Here is a 14,831-nt window from a genome sequence, read left to right as displayed (position 1 = left end):
AGAATAATCAGTTTTATGTCGCCATCTTGTGGCCATCACTGAGAGTTACTAATATTCAAATGAAACTTATTTAAACGTAATGAAGTAATTTAGTACATTCAGATTGATTGATGGACACAGTAATGTAGATCGAGATGAGCACGATTGGTGCATTTTTAGAATAAATCCCGTGGGACATTTCACAATTAGTTAGTTTTTAAGGCGGACTAATTCAAAAACAATGCATTTTTTGCCAATATTTTTTCCTAACCGACCGACACTCCTAATTGACACAGATAAAAAGCAGTTTTAGCTCTTTATATATTTTTCTCGGTGGCACGTATATAGAGTGTTAATCTTTTTTTTTTTTTTTTTTACGGTGGAACAAAAGACCCCTGAACGCACCTGCGATCTATGACGTCGTTCCAAAGCCGTAATTAGTTTCAGGTGTGGCTGCTTATCACGTCAAGTGACCCCAAAACTCTACAAATGACAAGGTAAGCGAACACTTTTAAAACATAAATTGACACAAGTTATATTATAAAACAGAGAGTGACAAGATGAGGTTGTGTATTTTAAAAGGTTGTAAAAGAAAAAAAAATCGATTTTAATACCACCGAACTTGAATGCCACTTGCCACTTGCTCAAAGTAAACGTTTTAAAACCACAAATAAATAACTATAACATCATTAGTGGGTTTAACAGTACATAATAGGTGACAAAAAAAATAAAAAGTATACCATTGCAAAAAACCTAAGAAAAATGTTTTCAGTGCTATTTGAACCATTGTGATTAGCCAACTTTTAACATTGCTATTCATTCTTTTAGTTAGAAAATGTATTGCTTTTCTTTCTCCGGGATCATTAAAACAATTGTGCAGGGATTGTCCAACTGTCGTAGTGAACACTTTTTATTTAGTGGTATGCCAAAACAATCTCTAAATCAAATATTCAAGAAGTGTTTCTGATCGAAATGTGCGTAATGGTCCAATGTAAATACCGTATTTTTCAGACTATATGGCACGCTTAAAACCCTTTAATTTTTCAAAACTCGACAGTGCGCCTTATATCTGGTGCGCCTAATGTACGGAATAATTTGGTTGTGCTTACTGACCTCGAAGCTATTTTTTTTGATACATGGTGAAATAAGTGTGACCAGTAAATGGCAGTCACACGTAAGAGATATGTGTAGAATGCCATAGTATTGCAGTCACACATAAGAGATAGTCTGGACTGCAATATGACTCAAGTAATCAACCCCTCAACCCCAAAATGGTATATGTTCCATTGAAAATATTGAACATTATACATGGCGCTCACAAATCTATCAATGTTTTAGTACAACTTTGGTAAGCTGTGAAGCCACACCGCTTGATAAATTGTACTGTGCTTCAACATACAAGTACCATTATGGTGTGTGTATAAGGTAAGACATATTATCTAATACATAAGCAACTTTTCTTACCTTCTGATACCTGCTGATCTGTATTTGGGATCTGCATAACTCCTGAAAATTTGCGCTCTTCCACTTTTGTAGTCCGTGGAGACCCCTTAGTCGATAAGCTTCTTTTTTTCTATCTTCTTGTTATGTGACATTCATCCTCCGCTGTTGCCATTTGTAATATAAAGTAGTGTAAAGTTTTTACTAATATCTGTAAGTAAACTCTCCATGAAAATGCTAAAACATACCGTATAGGTCGGACGTTGTTATTGCTCTAGTGAGACACGGGTGAGGAGATGCTGCTCCGTTATTGATTCAAGTAAAGTCTGAATGTCATTAAAAGTTAGCTCCATCTTTTGACACTTCTTCCACTCCCGTCCTTGCACGCTACACCGCTACAACAAAGATGCTGGGAGAAGATGCTGTCGAAGGTGAGCCATGTAAATAAAATCTCCCACAAAACTGCGCGTCCTGTAGCGACTGTCAGAAAGCGGCTTGAAGATGATCTGTAAAACATAATTTATGAAACATTTTGACCAAAGAACCACCATTACATGTTAGGTAAGTCACAAGGAAGTGTTTTCCATTTAGAAAAACATTAATTATAATATGACTCCTGTAATGCGCTCTATAACCCGGTGCGCCTTATATATGAAAAAAGATCAGAAATAGAACATTCATCGGCAGTATATATAATCCGGTGCGCCATACGATCCGTAAAATATTGTATATTGTATCATTGTTTTTGAGCGACCTTAATTTTTTTGTGTGTGGAAGTAATTTTTGAGTACATTCACAAATACAGTGATAATAATAGTCACTGTGATTTGACATTAGCATGTCATTGCATCCCTACTTTATATGTAAAACACAAAATAAAATGCATATAAATGACAAATTAAATGGATAATTGACTGTTTAGCATCTCTTGCACCTTTTTATTGAAGATACCTAATGGCGAATACGGCAAAGAGCAGAAAGGGAGGATGGAAAGGGAGAGCCACCAAATATATTCTGCAAACATCAGGCATCCTCTGTTGTGGGATGTATATTTTTTTGTGGTCAGTTTCTTTTGTCAGAAATACAAAATTCAGGAAAAACATAGCCTTGTTATGCATAATACATGTGTCCACTGCAGTGGACGCTGGTTTTTAGGAGGTTTGAATGTAAATGTTTGATTGATTCATTGGCACGTTTATTAGTAGATTGCACAGTACAGTACATATTCCGTACAATTGACCACTAAATTGTAACACCCGAATAAGTTTTTCAACTTGTTTAAGTCGGGGTCCACGTTCATGTGAGGATGCCACTGTGTTTTACACTGGTCCAAGTTCTAACAGGAGCACTCTAGTGTTTTTAGAACGTTGCTGCTGATATGACAGTTTCTCTAAAGTGTTGAACTGACCACAGGGGCCGATATGGTTTCATTCACGGGCCAGATTTGGCCCGCAGGCCAGCGGTTGAATAGCCCTGCCTCAGAGTCTTGACTAGATAGTCAAACTACAGCTGTCTTGTCTAGTGATTATGTCGATATTTTTTGTTTTCTCAAAATTGTTTTTTTTTTAGCAGTTTTTGTTCATGTTAACACATCAGGGTATAATGCCCTGGACACAGGAGGACTTTGAGGTCAAAAACCAAAGGATCAAATGAATAGTAAATAGTAGTTTTTGGTTATTGTGTACAATTGATGTTGTTTTGCTCAAAAAGTTGTAATTAGTAAAAGTCATTTTGATATTGTTCAGCAGCCGCAGTATAAGTTCATTGAAAAATGTAATGTTAATACACGTGATCGGTATTGGCTGATCTTTTTTCGTGGACGAAGACATTCGGAATTGGCAGCAAAAAAACCCTGACCGGAACATCCCTGGTCTCTGAGCATGAACTGATGAAGCTTGTTCTGATGATAGGCGAACAGAGGTGGGTAGAGTAGCCAGAAATTGTACTCAAGTAAGAGTACTGTTACTTTAGAGATTTATTACTCAAGTAAAAGTAAGGAGTAGTCACCCAAATATTTACTTGAGTAAAAATAAAAAGTATGTTGTGAAAAAACTACTCAAGTACTGAGTAACTGATGAGTGACCTGTTTGTTTAATGATTACGGCAACAAATAATGCACAAAAACATAAAAATAGCAATGAGCAAATTCAGAACCAGGAATATCTCTTAAGCAATTAAAACAATAATATATATTAAATAATAGTACATTAAAATTAAATAAAAAAATTGCACATTGAACCACAATAACTTAACAACACCATAGCCTCAGTAGGCATTCATTGATTTGATTGATTGATTAAAACTTGTATTAGTAGATTGTACAGTACAGTACACATTCCGTACAATTGACCACTAAATGGTAACACCCAAATAAGTTTTTCAACGTTTATCAATTTCTTAGTAAATGACCAAGTCGAGGTGATCTACCTCATATATACAAATACATACACACACATATCATACATACACACACAAACCATTTATACACACACATATCATATATATATACATATATATATATATATACACATTTATATATACAGTATATAATTTATATTTATTCATTTTGCCGTTTTTGTTCACATGTAGAAGATGTTTTAATGAATTTACATGCATGTTTAACATATAGATTCCTATCTTTCATGAAGACAAGAATATAAGTTGGTGTATTACCTGATTCTGATGGCTTAGATTGATTGGAATCAGACGTCCAAGTATTCAAATGGAGGAGGAAAAAAGTTCCTCTTTTCTGTCTAATACCACATGAAAGTCGTTGGTTTTTGGCATCTTATCTGTCCAGCTTCCATATTCGTTTTTATACACTTTACTAGAAATACATTGGCGGCAAACTCCGTTGCTTGCTAGCTTGTTTGCGCTGGCTTTCGGACACTCCTATTTTGTTAGCGCAGGCGCGATGGAGCGGCACTTTTATTGTGAAGACAGGAACTGTGCGATCAGTCTTTAGGCTTTTGACGGGAAGTACGGTTGAAATAAAAAGTGTCTTTTTTTCCTTTACACTTTTGATTGATTGATTGAAACTTTTATTAGTAGATTGCACAGTACAGTACATATTCCGTACAATTGACCACTAAATGGTAACACCCGAATAAGTTTGTCAACATGTTTAAGTCGGGTTTTACGTATCACGGTCATGTGACCGCCTGGCTCTGTTTGATTGGTCCAACGTCACCGGTGACTGCATGGGATTGGTGAAACGCAGGCATGCCTAGATTCTACTTTGAAGCCCTGTCATTAACCAAAACAAACATTAACAGATCGATAAAAAAAAAAACGTAGCGAGTAGCGAGCTTAATGTAGATAAATGGAACGGAGTAAAAGTAGCGTTTCTTCTTTATAAATATACTCAAGTAAAAGTAAAAGTACGTTGCATAAAAACTACTCTTAGAAGTACAATTTATCCCAAAAGTTACTCAAGTAAATGTAACGGAGTAAATGTAGCGCGTTACTACCCACCTCTGTAGGCGAATCATTTTATACGATGACTTAAACATTCCATTTGGAATTGATTCAATACCCCAAGAATACTATACCTGAATAAATAAGAAATTCACAGGCATTGTTCTGAAAAGGTGTTTTTCATTTTAAGGTACTGCTCAAAAAGATGGAGGTTTCTAGTGGTATACAGAAACTAGAACATAGCCCTCCGGCGAGCCTCCTTTGGGGCCTCATCACAATGTTGAACTTGACACCAGACAGATGGATGGCACTCGAGCATCAGGCTCTGTGTCGGCAACAGCCGGAATAAAGTAACCAGAAAACTAAGTACCTGCCAGCCACTCTCTTTGCTCGTTGCATGGATCTGGAAATATAATAAATCTGCCTGTGTTGAGTTATCACACTCTTTACTCTTTTGGTGAAACTAAGAGTTGCAAGGATTCAAATGCGGTTGCCATGATGGCATATTGTTGGTTCACTGTAACTGTAGGTGTTGCAATTTTTTTAATCGGAGCATGATAGCTGTTCAGTACAAACCACAGCCATATACTCTTGGAAACGCAGCCTTCAGTGGCTTGTCCGTTATACACATGCCTGTTCGTGAATGTATTAAATCCGTCATTCTGAGGCCCACTGTACATCTAAGAAAAAAAATCTGTAAAATCCTTGCTGGCGCCCACCCTTCTTGACTGTGTCAATCATTGCTGCCTGGCAGCAGCCAGAACCTCTTTCTGTCAATCAGTTTGAGACTCTGTAGCCCCCACAGCAGAGATGAGATAGCGGCAGAATAAACGCAACATTATGAAAACATTCTCTCGATGACAGGACTGACTACTGATAGCTCTGAATGGAATGCTTGCTATGGTCTGCTGGGATCAACCATTGATGGTCTCTGCCTTGCCAAGATATGCTCTGCTTATAAAGAATTTGAGTTTTAGTTGGCATGTTTGAAAGTATTGGAAACCACTGTATATATAGTACAAGAAACGAAAAGCCAAGGTCGTGTCCACTGTCTTCCGCGTTTGTTGTGTGGATGGCAAAAACTGAGATTTTTTGCTTGTCTCATTAGAAATGTACAAATTTATGTCACATTTTTAAACCAGAGTGCACTAATAGTTCTGTGCAATAGGACATTGTCCCTCGGGCTCCATTGCAGTGATGTAAATATACATATGATGTATAAGCATATATGGTGCATCTGGAACAGGGGTCGGCAACCCGCGGCTCTTTGGTCACTCTGATGTGGCTCAGCTGAATACTTGCAGACCCCCTCAATTTTCCCGGGAGGTTCCTTGGATGTCAGTGACTTTCCCAGAAATCTCCCAGGGCAAAAATTCTCAGATGTACACCCGGGCAACAATATTAAGGGCGTGCCGTGATGGCAATGCCTTAAACATCCTATAAATCACGTCATCGCACCCGCTTTTACACCCTGGTAGCTGAGTGCCGGCTGGTAAAATTTAGTATACGGCTTCTGTTGACACACATAAGTGACTCCAAGGCATACTTGGTCAACAGCCATACAGGTTACACTGAGGTTTGTGATATAAACAACTTTAACACTCTTACTAATATGCAAAATACTGTGAACCCACACATAACAAGAACGACAAACACATTTCGGGAGAACATCCGCACTGTAACACAACATAAACACAACAGAACAAATACCCAGAATCCAATGCATCCCTAACTCTTCCGGGCTACATTATACACCCCACTACCACCAAACTCTGCCCCCACCGACCAACCCTGCCCACCTCAACTCACGCACGGAGGGGGCGGGGGTGTTGGTGGTAGCGGGGGTGTGTAATGTAGCCCGGAAGAGTTAGGGATGCATGGGTTTCTGGGTATTTGTTCTGTTGTGTTACAGTGCGGATGTTCTCCCGAAATGTGTTTGTCTTTTTTGTTTTTTGTGGGTTAACAGTGTGGCGCATATTAGTAAGAGTGTTAAAGTTGTTTAAACGGGCACCCTCAGTGTGACCTGTATGGCTGTTGAACAAGTATGCCTTGAAGTCACTTACGTGGCATCTGCAGGAGCCACATACAACTCGTGACTGGGCTGGCAAGCTGTTTGTGCAGGTTGTAGAGGTCGCTAAAAGCAGTGCCATCAGAGCACTTCCTTATTAATGTTGTTAAGGTGAAAATCAGCAGACATGTGAGAGTATAATTGCACTGACATTCGGTAGTCTCCCGTAAAATTTGGGAGGGTTGGCAAGTGTGATGCTGTAAAGCGGCACTAACATTAAATTATCGCATTAAAGGCCTACTGAAACCCACTACTACCGACCACACAGTCTGATAGTTTATATATCAGTGATGGAATCTTAACATTGCAACACATGCCAATACAGCCTTTTTGGTTTACTAAATTGCAATTTTAAATTTCGCGCAAAGTATCCTATTGAAAACGTCGGTATGATGACGCGTGTGCGTGACGTCTCAGATTGTAGTGGAAATTTTGTTCCAGCCCGATCCCAGCTATAACTCGTCTACTTTAATCGCATAATTCCACAGTATTCTGGACATCTGTGTTGCTGAATCTTTTGCAATTCGTTCAATTAATAATGGAGACTACGAAGAAGAAAGCAGTTGGTGGAAAGCAGTGTATTGCGGCCGGCTGTAGCAACACAAACACAGCCTGTGTTTCTTTGTTTACATTCCCTAAAGATGACGGTGAAGCTTTAATATGGAACAGAGCGGTCAAGCGAACATGGTTCTCTACCACATGTCAACCGGCAGGTTTCGGTGAGAAAATTGTGGTAATTAAGTCGGTTGTTAGCGTAGACATAAGCGTAGCTCGCGTCGTTCCTCCTTCAGTTGTCAAAGAGGCAGCTGCGACTCAAGTGCCTCCTCCGTGGCTTCCCTCAGAGACACTGGCGGTCACCACACCCGTGGCCACACCCCTCCGACTTTCAGGTACGACTATATAATCTCACTAAAACACTAGTAACAAAATAAGTTGATAAGGGATTTTCCAGAATTATCCTAGTAAATGTGTCTAATAACATCTGAAACGCTCCCGCTGCCCTCTCTTTTTTTTCCTTTTTTTTTTGTAGTCCTTCACTCTCACTATCCTCATCCATGAATCTTTCAGCCTCGCTCAAACTAATGGGGAAATTGTTTCTTTTTCCATCCGAATCGCTCTCGCTGCTGGTGGCCATGATTGTAAACAATTTGAGGATGTGAGGAGCTCCACAACCCGTGACGTCACGCGCACATAGTCTGGTACTTCCGGTAGAGGCAAGGCTTTTTTATTAGCGACCAAAAGTTGCAAACTTTATCGTCGATGTTCTCTACTAAATCCTTTCAGCAAAAATATGGCAATATTGCGAAATGATCAAGTATGACGCATAGAAGGGACCTGCTATCCCCGTTTTAAATAAGAAAATCTCATTTCAGTAGGCCTTTAAAGTGCGGGTCGCGTCCCTGAGACCCCTGGTTTAAACATAGCAGAAAGCAAAAAAAATACATCTCTGTATGCAGTGTTATTTCATTTTAAATTTCAAAAGAGTTTTGTGACTCCCATTGTTTGCTTTATTTTGTGAAACGGGTCAAAACGGCTCTTTGAGTGGTAAAGGTTGCCGACCCCTGATCTGGAGAGTGTACATTATAGAACTCTTCATAAGTTATGTTTAGGATTGTATCCATGGGAGGGAGGCGAGTTGATGCCTATCGTGGTGTGCAACCGGCAAAAGGTAGCTTTGCTCTTTGGGCAAGCCTAGGCATGCTGTCAGCCCGGTTGAGACTCTCTGGCAATTAGACCTGGCCTCACCTCGACATAGAGGTAGTTTTGACCAGTTAATTTGGGCAGAAAACCATCCTCACGAGTCCCCTCTGGAAACTGTATTGATTCCTTCACAGGTTCAAATTAGGAAACGCCACATAATGCAGTAGTTTCTATAGCAATGCACTGGTACAAAGCAAAACCATCCAGTCGATTATCAATATAAAATACTCTGTTTCAATGCGGATCTTATTTTACATCTTGAAATGCCGGTCAGACCTTAAATCACCTGGTCAAAATTTATTAGAAGTTATTGCACCCTGTAGGCATGATGGATGAAGAGATTTTCCGTGGTCCAAAATCAAAAATCATGTTCGACGTAGCTTAGGACAAGGGCTACCAACCATCCCATGAAAAGTGGAATCGTCCTGTTTTGGGAACAAAAGCCAGCGATCTGTATTTACTTGTCAAGGGACTCACTTTGTCCCGCATTTTTGTTACCGTGAAGACTAAAAATAGTCTGTAAAACATCTCTAGGTTATTTCTGCTACAGGCTAAGCTGATGGAAGCTAGCATGACTGATCGCACACCTGTCAAACTCAATGCCGATCGACTTTTCTGGAATCTGATTGTTTTGCCTTTGTTGCTGTCACTCTGCCTCAGCGTGGGGGCTGCTACCTCGCTATGATTGCATGCGTGGCTTCTGGTAGTCAGACTCAAATAGTGACTTTAAAATAAGAGGAACAGTTGGAAGTTTGGAGATTGCTCTTGTCCAACAGGGAAGCTACATGTGGCTGTCACGTCAATGAGGTACAAGCTAATTTAGTATTAAGGCTCAATCCGAATACTGTATTTTTGGAGTTTAAGTCGCTTCGGAGTATTAGTCGCAGCTGCCAAAAATGCATAATAAAGAAGGAAAAAACATATATAAGTCACACTGGAGTATAAGTCGCATTTTTTGGGGGAAATTTATTTGATAAAACCCAATACCAAGAATAGACCTGTGAAAGGCAATTTAAAAATAAATAAAGAATAGTGAACAACAGGCTGAATAAGTGTACGTTATATGATGCATAAATAACCACCTGAGAAGGTGCCTGGTATGTTCACGTAACATATTATGGTAAGAGTCATTCAAATAACTATAACATATAGAACAGGGGTCACCAACCTTTTTGAAACCATGTGCTACTTCTTGGGTACTGATTAATGCGAATGGCTACCAGTTCGATACACACTTAAATAAATTGCCAGAAATAACCAATTTTCTCAATATATCTTTAACTCTATGTTATTATAAATAATAATGATATTTAAATTTGTGGAATCACGAATCATCTTAATGATTCTTCACAATATATATATATATATATATATATTTGATGACATGTTTTAAATAGGTTAAAATCCAATCTGCACTTTGTTAGAATATATAACAAATTGGACCAAGATATATTTCTAACAAAGACAAATCATTATTTCTTCTCGATTTTCCAGAACAAAAATTTTAAAAGAAATACAAAAGACTTTGAAATAAGATTTAAATTTGATTCTCCAGATTTTTTAGTTTTGTCGGAAACATTTTTTTTTTTTTAATCATAATAACTTTGAAGAAATATTTCACAAATATTCTTTGTCGAAAAATCAAAAGCTACAATGTAGAATTAAATTAAAAGGTTTCATTATTCTTTACAATGAAAAAAAAAATACTTGAACATTGATTTAAATTGTCAGGAAAGAAGAGGAAGGAATTTAAAAGGTAAAAAGGTATATGTGTTTAAAAATCCTAAAATCATTTTTAAGGTTCTCTAAAATTGTCTTTCTGAAAGTTATAAGAAGCAAAATAAAAAAATAAATGAATGTATTTAAACAAGTGAGGACCAAGTCTAAAATATTTTTTGGGATGTTCAAATTCTATTTGAGTTTTGTCTCTCTTAGAAATAAAAATATCGAGCCAAGCGAGACCAGCTTGCTAGTAAATAAATACAATTTAAAAAATAGAGGCAGCTCACTGGTAAGTGCTGCTATTTGAGCTATTTTTAGAACAGGCCAGCGGGCTACTCATCTGGTCCTTACGAGCTACCTGGTGCCCGCGGGCAGCGCGTTGGTGACCCGTCATATAGAACATGCTATACATTTACCAAACAATCTGTCACCCCTAATCGCTGAATCCCATGAAATATTATACGTCTTGTCTCTTACGTGAATGAGTTAAATAATAATATTTGATATTTTACGGTAATGTGTTAATAATTTCACACAAAAGTCGCCCCTGAGTATAAGTTGCTCCCCTGGCCAAACTATGAAAACACTGCGACTTATAGTCCGAAAAATACGGTACTCCCCCTTCTTACTTGTTTTAGCCCCTCCACCTGGGTTTTGGGCTTTCACGTCAATCAAGTGGTGTCTGAATTCTCCGTCAGGTAAGGGCCAATTATGAGGGCTGCAGAGCCCTCTATGAAGTGAGGTTCCAAGACCTCCCTCGGATATCAAGGTAGAGGATACATTTCCAGCATTATAATATGCCTGCTAAAAACAAGCAAATAAAACAATCCAAGAGAAACCTACACGTCTAAGTAATATGCTTACATATTTATATTTATCATGGTTTTGTTAAGATGTTAATCCTTTGCTACTTCACTTAAATAATAGCTACTTTTTAATTGTTTGTATTCTTTATCCTTTGTCTAAAGGATCAAGTTCCAATATATTTTTGCTAAAATAGCTGTAACTATACTAGTTTTATCAATGTAGAAACAATAAACAGTACTGTTTGTTTTCACCACTTGCTACAACATGCTAGTAATGTAGTTTAAGCTATCGTAACATATTGCTTCTGATCATTGCATTCCTTGGTTTCAGCCTCAATAGCAATATAACATAATGCATGTTTCTAACAAGTAGGTTATATTCATGCTTTACCATCGGTGTGTGTCTGGAAACACATGAGACCAAATTGTAATGGCAGATGCATTTTGAATGATCTGTTTCAGAAATGACAACAACAAGGTCTCTATTCGTCTTAATGTAGACAGGCGAATAAAAATAAAAGAGGCCAGCAAAGTAAAACATTTGACTCGGACATAATATGGACTATACACATATGCTTTTTATGAAAATGTAATTTTGTTTATAAATTATATGCAATCTGTTGTTTCCCTAATTTTTGTTGTTGTACATGGATGAGGGTGTGTGTTGCTGAGCTTGGACATTATCTGGACTGGACTGGTTTTAAAAACCTTTTAGACAAGTCTAATTTCATTAACAACCTGGTCTGGTTATTTCATAAATTAAATAAAATGAGACACAAAAAAAACAAAAAAAAAACATGTTCTTGGATAAAAAAGAAAGTAAAATTATATAAAACAATTATATTAAAAATAGTAATTAATGATAATGTTAGTGGACCGGCGACACACACAATCATGTGTGTTCCAGGGACTGTGTCCCTTGCAGACTGTGCTATATATGTTGTGGGAACCAGAATTTTGGTAGCAGAAAGCAACAACCCTTTTTTGTGTGAGTGGGTGTGGATGAGTGTGAATGGGGGAGGGAGGGGTTTTCGTTGGGGGGTTGATGCACTAATGGAAAGTGTTTATCTTGGAGGTTAAACATTTGTCGCATGTGCTTTTTTTTTTACTGCCGGCAAACGGCGAGGGTTGATGACATAGCAAAACCTGAGCGACATCCGAAATCTGGGGCTAGCCTTTTTTTCTGATTCGACTATGAAAACCCTTTAGTCAAAGACAGCCTTTGTTATGTTACAGCCGTATTCCAACATTAATGACATTTATCCTCAAAATAATACATGCAACCCCACCTATTGAAAACATGGAAAAAATCTTAGGGCTGTCCAAGTTAAGACGTTAATGCATATGATGAATCACAAGAAAAATATTGCACAAACAATGTTAATCAGACAATTTATTTTGACCACACATGATGGATGGATGTTCCTTTCCCTATCTGCAGATGGTTGTTACCTGAAAGGCTTCACGGTTCGCCGCATACACCAGTGCAAAGATTAATGAGTAGATCCAGCTGGTGTGCTTGTTAGCAAATGTCACTTCAAAATACACACTGCATGACTTTAGATTATACCAAAGTAATTTGCGTGTAATGGGTAGCACGGTGGAGCAGGGGCTGGTGCATGTGCCTCACAATACGGAGGTCCTGAGTAGTCTTGAGTTCAATCCCGTGCTCGGGATCTTTCTGTGTGAAGTTTGCATGTTCTCCCCGTGACTGCGTGGGTTCCTTCCCACCTCCAAAAACATGCACCTGGCGATAGCTTGATTGGCAACACTAAATGGGCCCTAGTGTGTGAATGTGAGTGTCAATGTTGTCTGTCTATCTGTGTTGGCCCTGCGATGAGATGGCGACTTGTCCAGGGTGTACCGCATCTTCCGCCCGAATGCAGCTGAGATAGGCTCCAACACCCCCTGCAACCCCAAAAGGGACAAGCGGTAGGAAATGGATGGATGGAGGGAATTTGCATGTATTGCACTGATGAATTCAGCAACAAGTGTAATGTATACTTTACTGGAAGTGGGAATCTTTGGCCACCTTACGATTTGGATTTGATGTGACTGGGGAAGACCATTCGATTCAAAATTGAATCTCGATTCAAGACGTTTCTCGATTCAAACTGATTCAAGCAATGTAATATTTGGTATAGTAATTATATTAAAACCTTTTCAAAACGGGTTACAGGTTACAAAATCTTTCTTTGGTTGCAGATGTATGATGCAACAAGTAAACATGGAGATGGGCTATAATCGTGTCTTTAGGGACGGCGTGGTGCAGTGGAAGAGTGGCCGTGCGCAACCCGAGGGTCCCTGGTTCAATCCCCACCTAGTACCAACCTCGTCACGTCCGTTGTGTCCTGAGCAAGACACTTCACCCTTGCTCCTGATGGGTGCTGGTTAGCGCCTTGCATGGCAGCTCCCTCCATCAGTGTGTGAATGTGTGTGTGAATGGGTAAATGTGGAAGTAGTGTCAAAGCGCTTTGAGTACTTTGAAGGTAGAAAAGCGCTATACAAGTACAACCCATTTATTTATTTATCAATTTCATTAAAAAAAAAAATATGTAAACGATAGCCATCCCTAGCTGTGAATACTTTTGTGTAAGGGTGATTTTGTACTTTTGTATTTTTTTTACATGTGCAAACAAACAAAATGCTTTTCTTTTTTTGTGCAGGATTTTGGGTAAAAATACAAAAAAAAGTCACATTTGGAACAAAGCTTTACCATTAAATGTGTAAAAAGTGAATCGCTGTTAATATTATCCATACTGCATGCACTGTAATATATGTATCACAATATTGATGAAGAGAGGTGTCGGAATGTAAAAAACTCAGCTGATGTTGCTTGTTTTGGCTTCTGGTTGGCCAACATGGGCATGATAGTAAGGGAATGTGTGCACAAATAAAAAAATAAAAAAACCTATGTTGACATAGATAAATACATTTAATCAGGTTCATACTTTGTTCTAGATCACATGGACCACGAGGACCATCGACAGAGATGAGGGATCCTACACCTTATCGCACATCTGGTATGCGGTCCTCTGCAAGGCGCCAGAAAGCGGGAGGCCTGGATAAAAACAGCTGACAAGACATGTCACGGCAACATCATGTGACCCTTTTGAGGAAGTAGCAGAAAAATGTCAAGGTAAACAGCTTTTCATGGAAAATATCGTACATAAAACAGACATTGGCTGTAGTAAGAAACCACAGTATACATTTCTTACATTTTTTTGTGCATGCATGAACTTGAATGTATCTGGAGAAAATGTGTTGAATTAGTTGAATTCTTTAATTATATTGCTTGCTTATGGTTGTCCATCGAGTCCTAATTATATTAAGCTAGTGGATCCCTCAATCTCATGCACACAATAATGTGTCCGTCAGGGCCAACAAGGCTATGCTGGCCTAATATAACCAGAAATCATGATCATAATCACAGATGAAACATTTTTTTTTATTTACTTTCCCTAAATATCTAAAAGTATTAAAATTCTCTTCATGTCATATTATGCTCGTTCCACAGCTTGATTTTAGTTTAGAGTTTGTATCCAATCAGAATTCAGCTAGCTTATGTTGCCATGCTGTACCAAATCTGCCCGAGGCCTTCAGAATCAACAATGCGGGCGTCTGTGCACTGTAAGCGATCGGGGACATACAGTTGATAGACAGTTGAAATGGCCAATCAGATCACGAGTTGTTGTCAG

The 14,831-nt window shown here is 38.5% G+C and overlaps 1 long non-coding RNA gene across 2 annotated transcripts in view; it reads left to right on the top strand.

Moving 5' to 3' along the window:
- The first annotated feature begins 363 nt into the window (after positions 1 to 363).
- Positions 364 to 14,831, top strand: part of LOC133539869 (uncharacterized) — a 123,985-nt gene continuing 109,517 nt past the window's right edge. For both annotated transcript variants that reach the window (XR_009803507.1, XR_009803508.1), the window contains exons 1-2: positions 364 to 476; positions 14,095 to 14,272. This is a non-coding gene — a long non-coding RNA (uncharacterized LOC133539869). The remainder of the gene's footprint in view (positions 477 to 14,094; positions 14,273 to 14,831) is intronic.

This window comes from Nerophis ophidion, linkage group LG21, assembly GCF_033978795.1.
Source record: "Nerophis ophidion isolate RoL-2023_Sa linkage group LG21, RoL_Noph_v1.0, whole genome shotgun sequence".
Lineage (NCBI taxonomy): Eukaryota > Metazoa > Chordata > Actinopteri > Syngnathiformes > Syngnathidae > Nerophis > Nerophis ophidion.
Note: the sequence above shows the minus strand (reverse complement) of the source record. Positions and strands in the feature narration are given on the sequence as shown.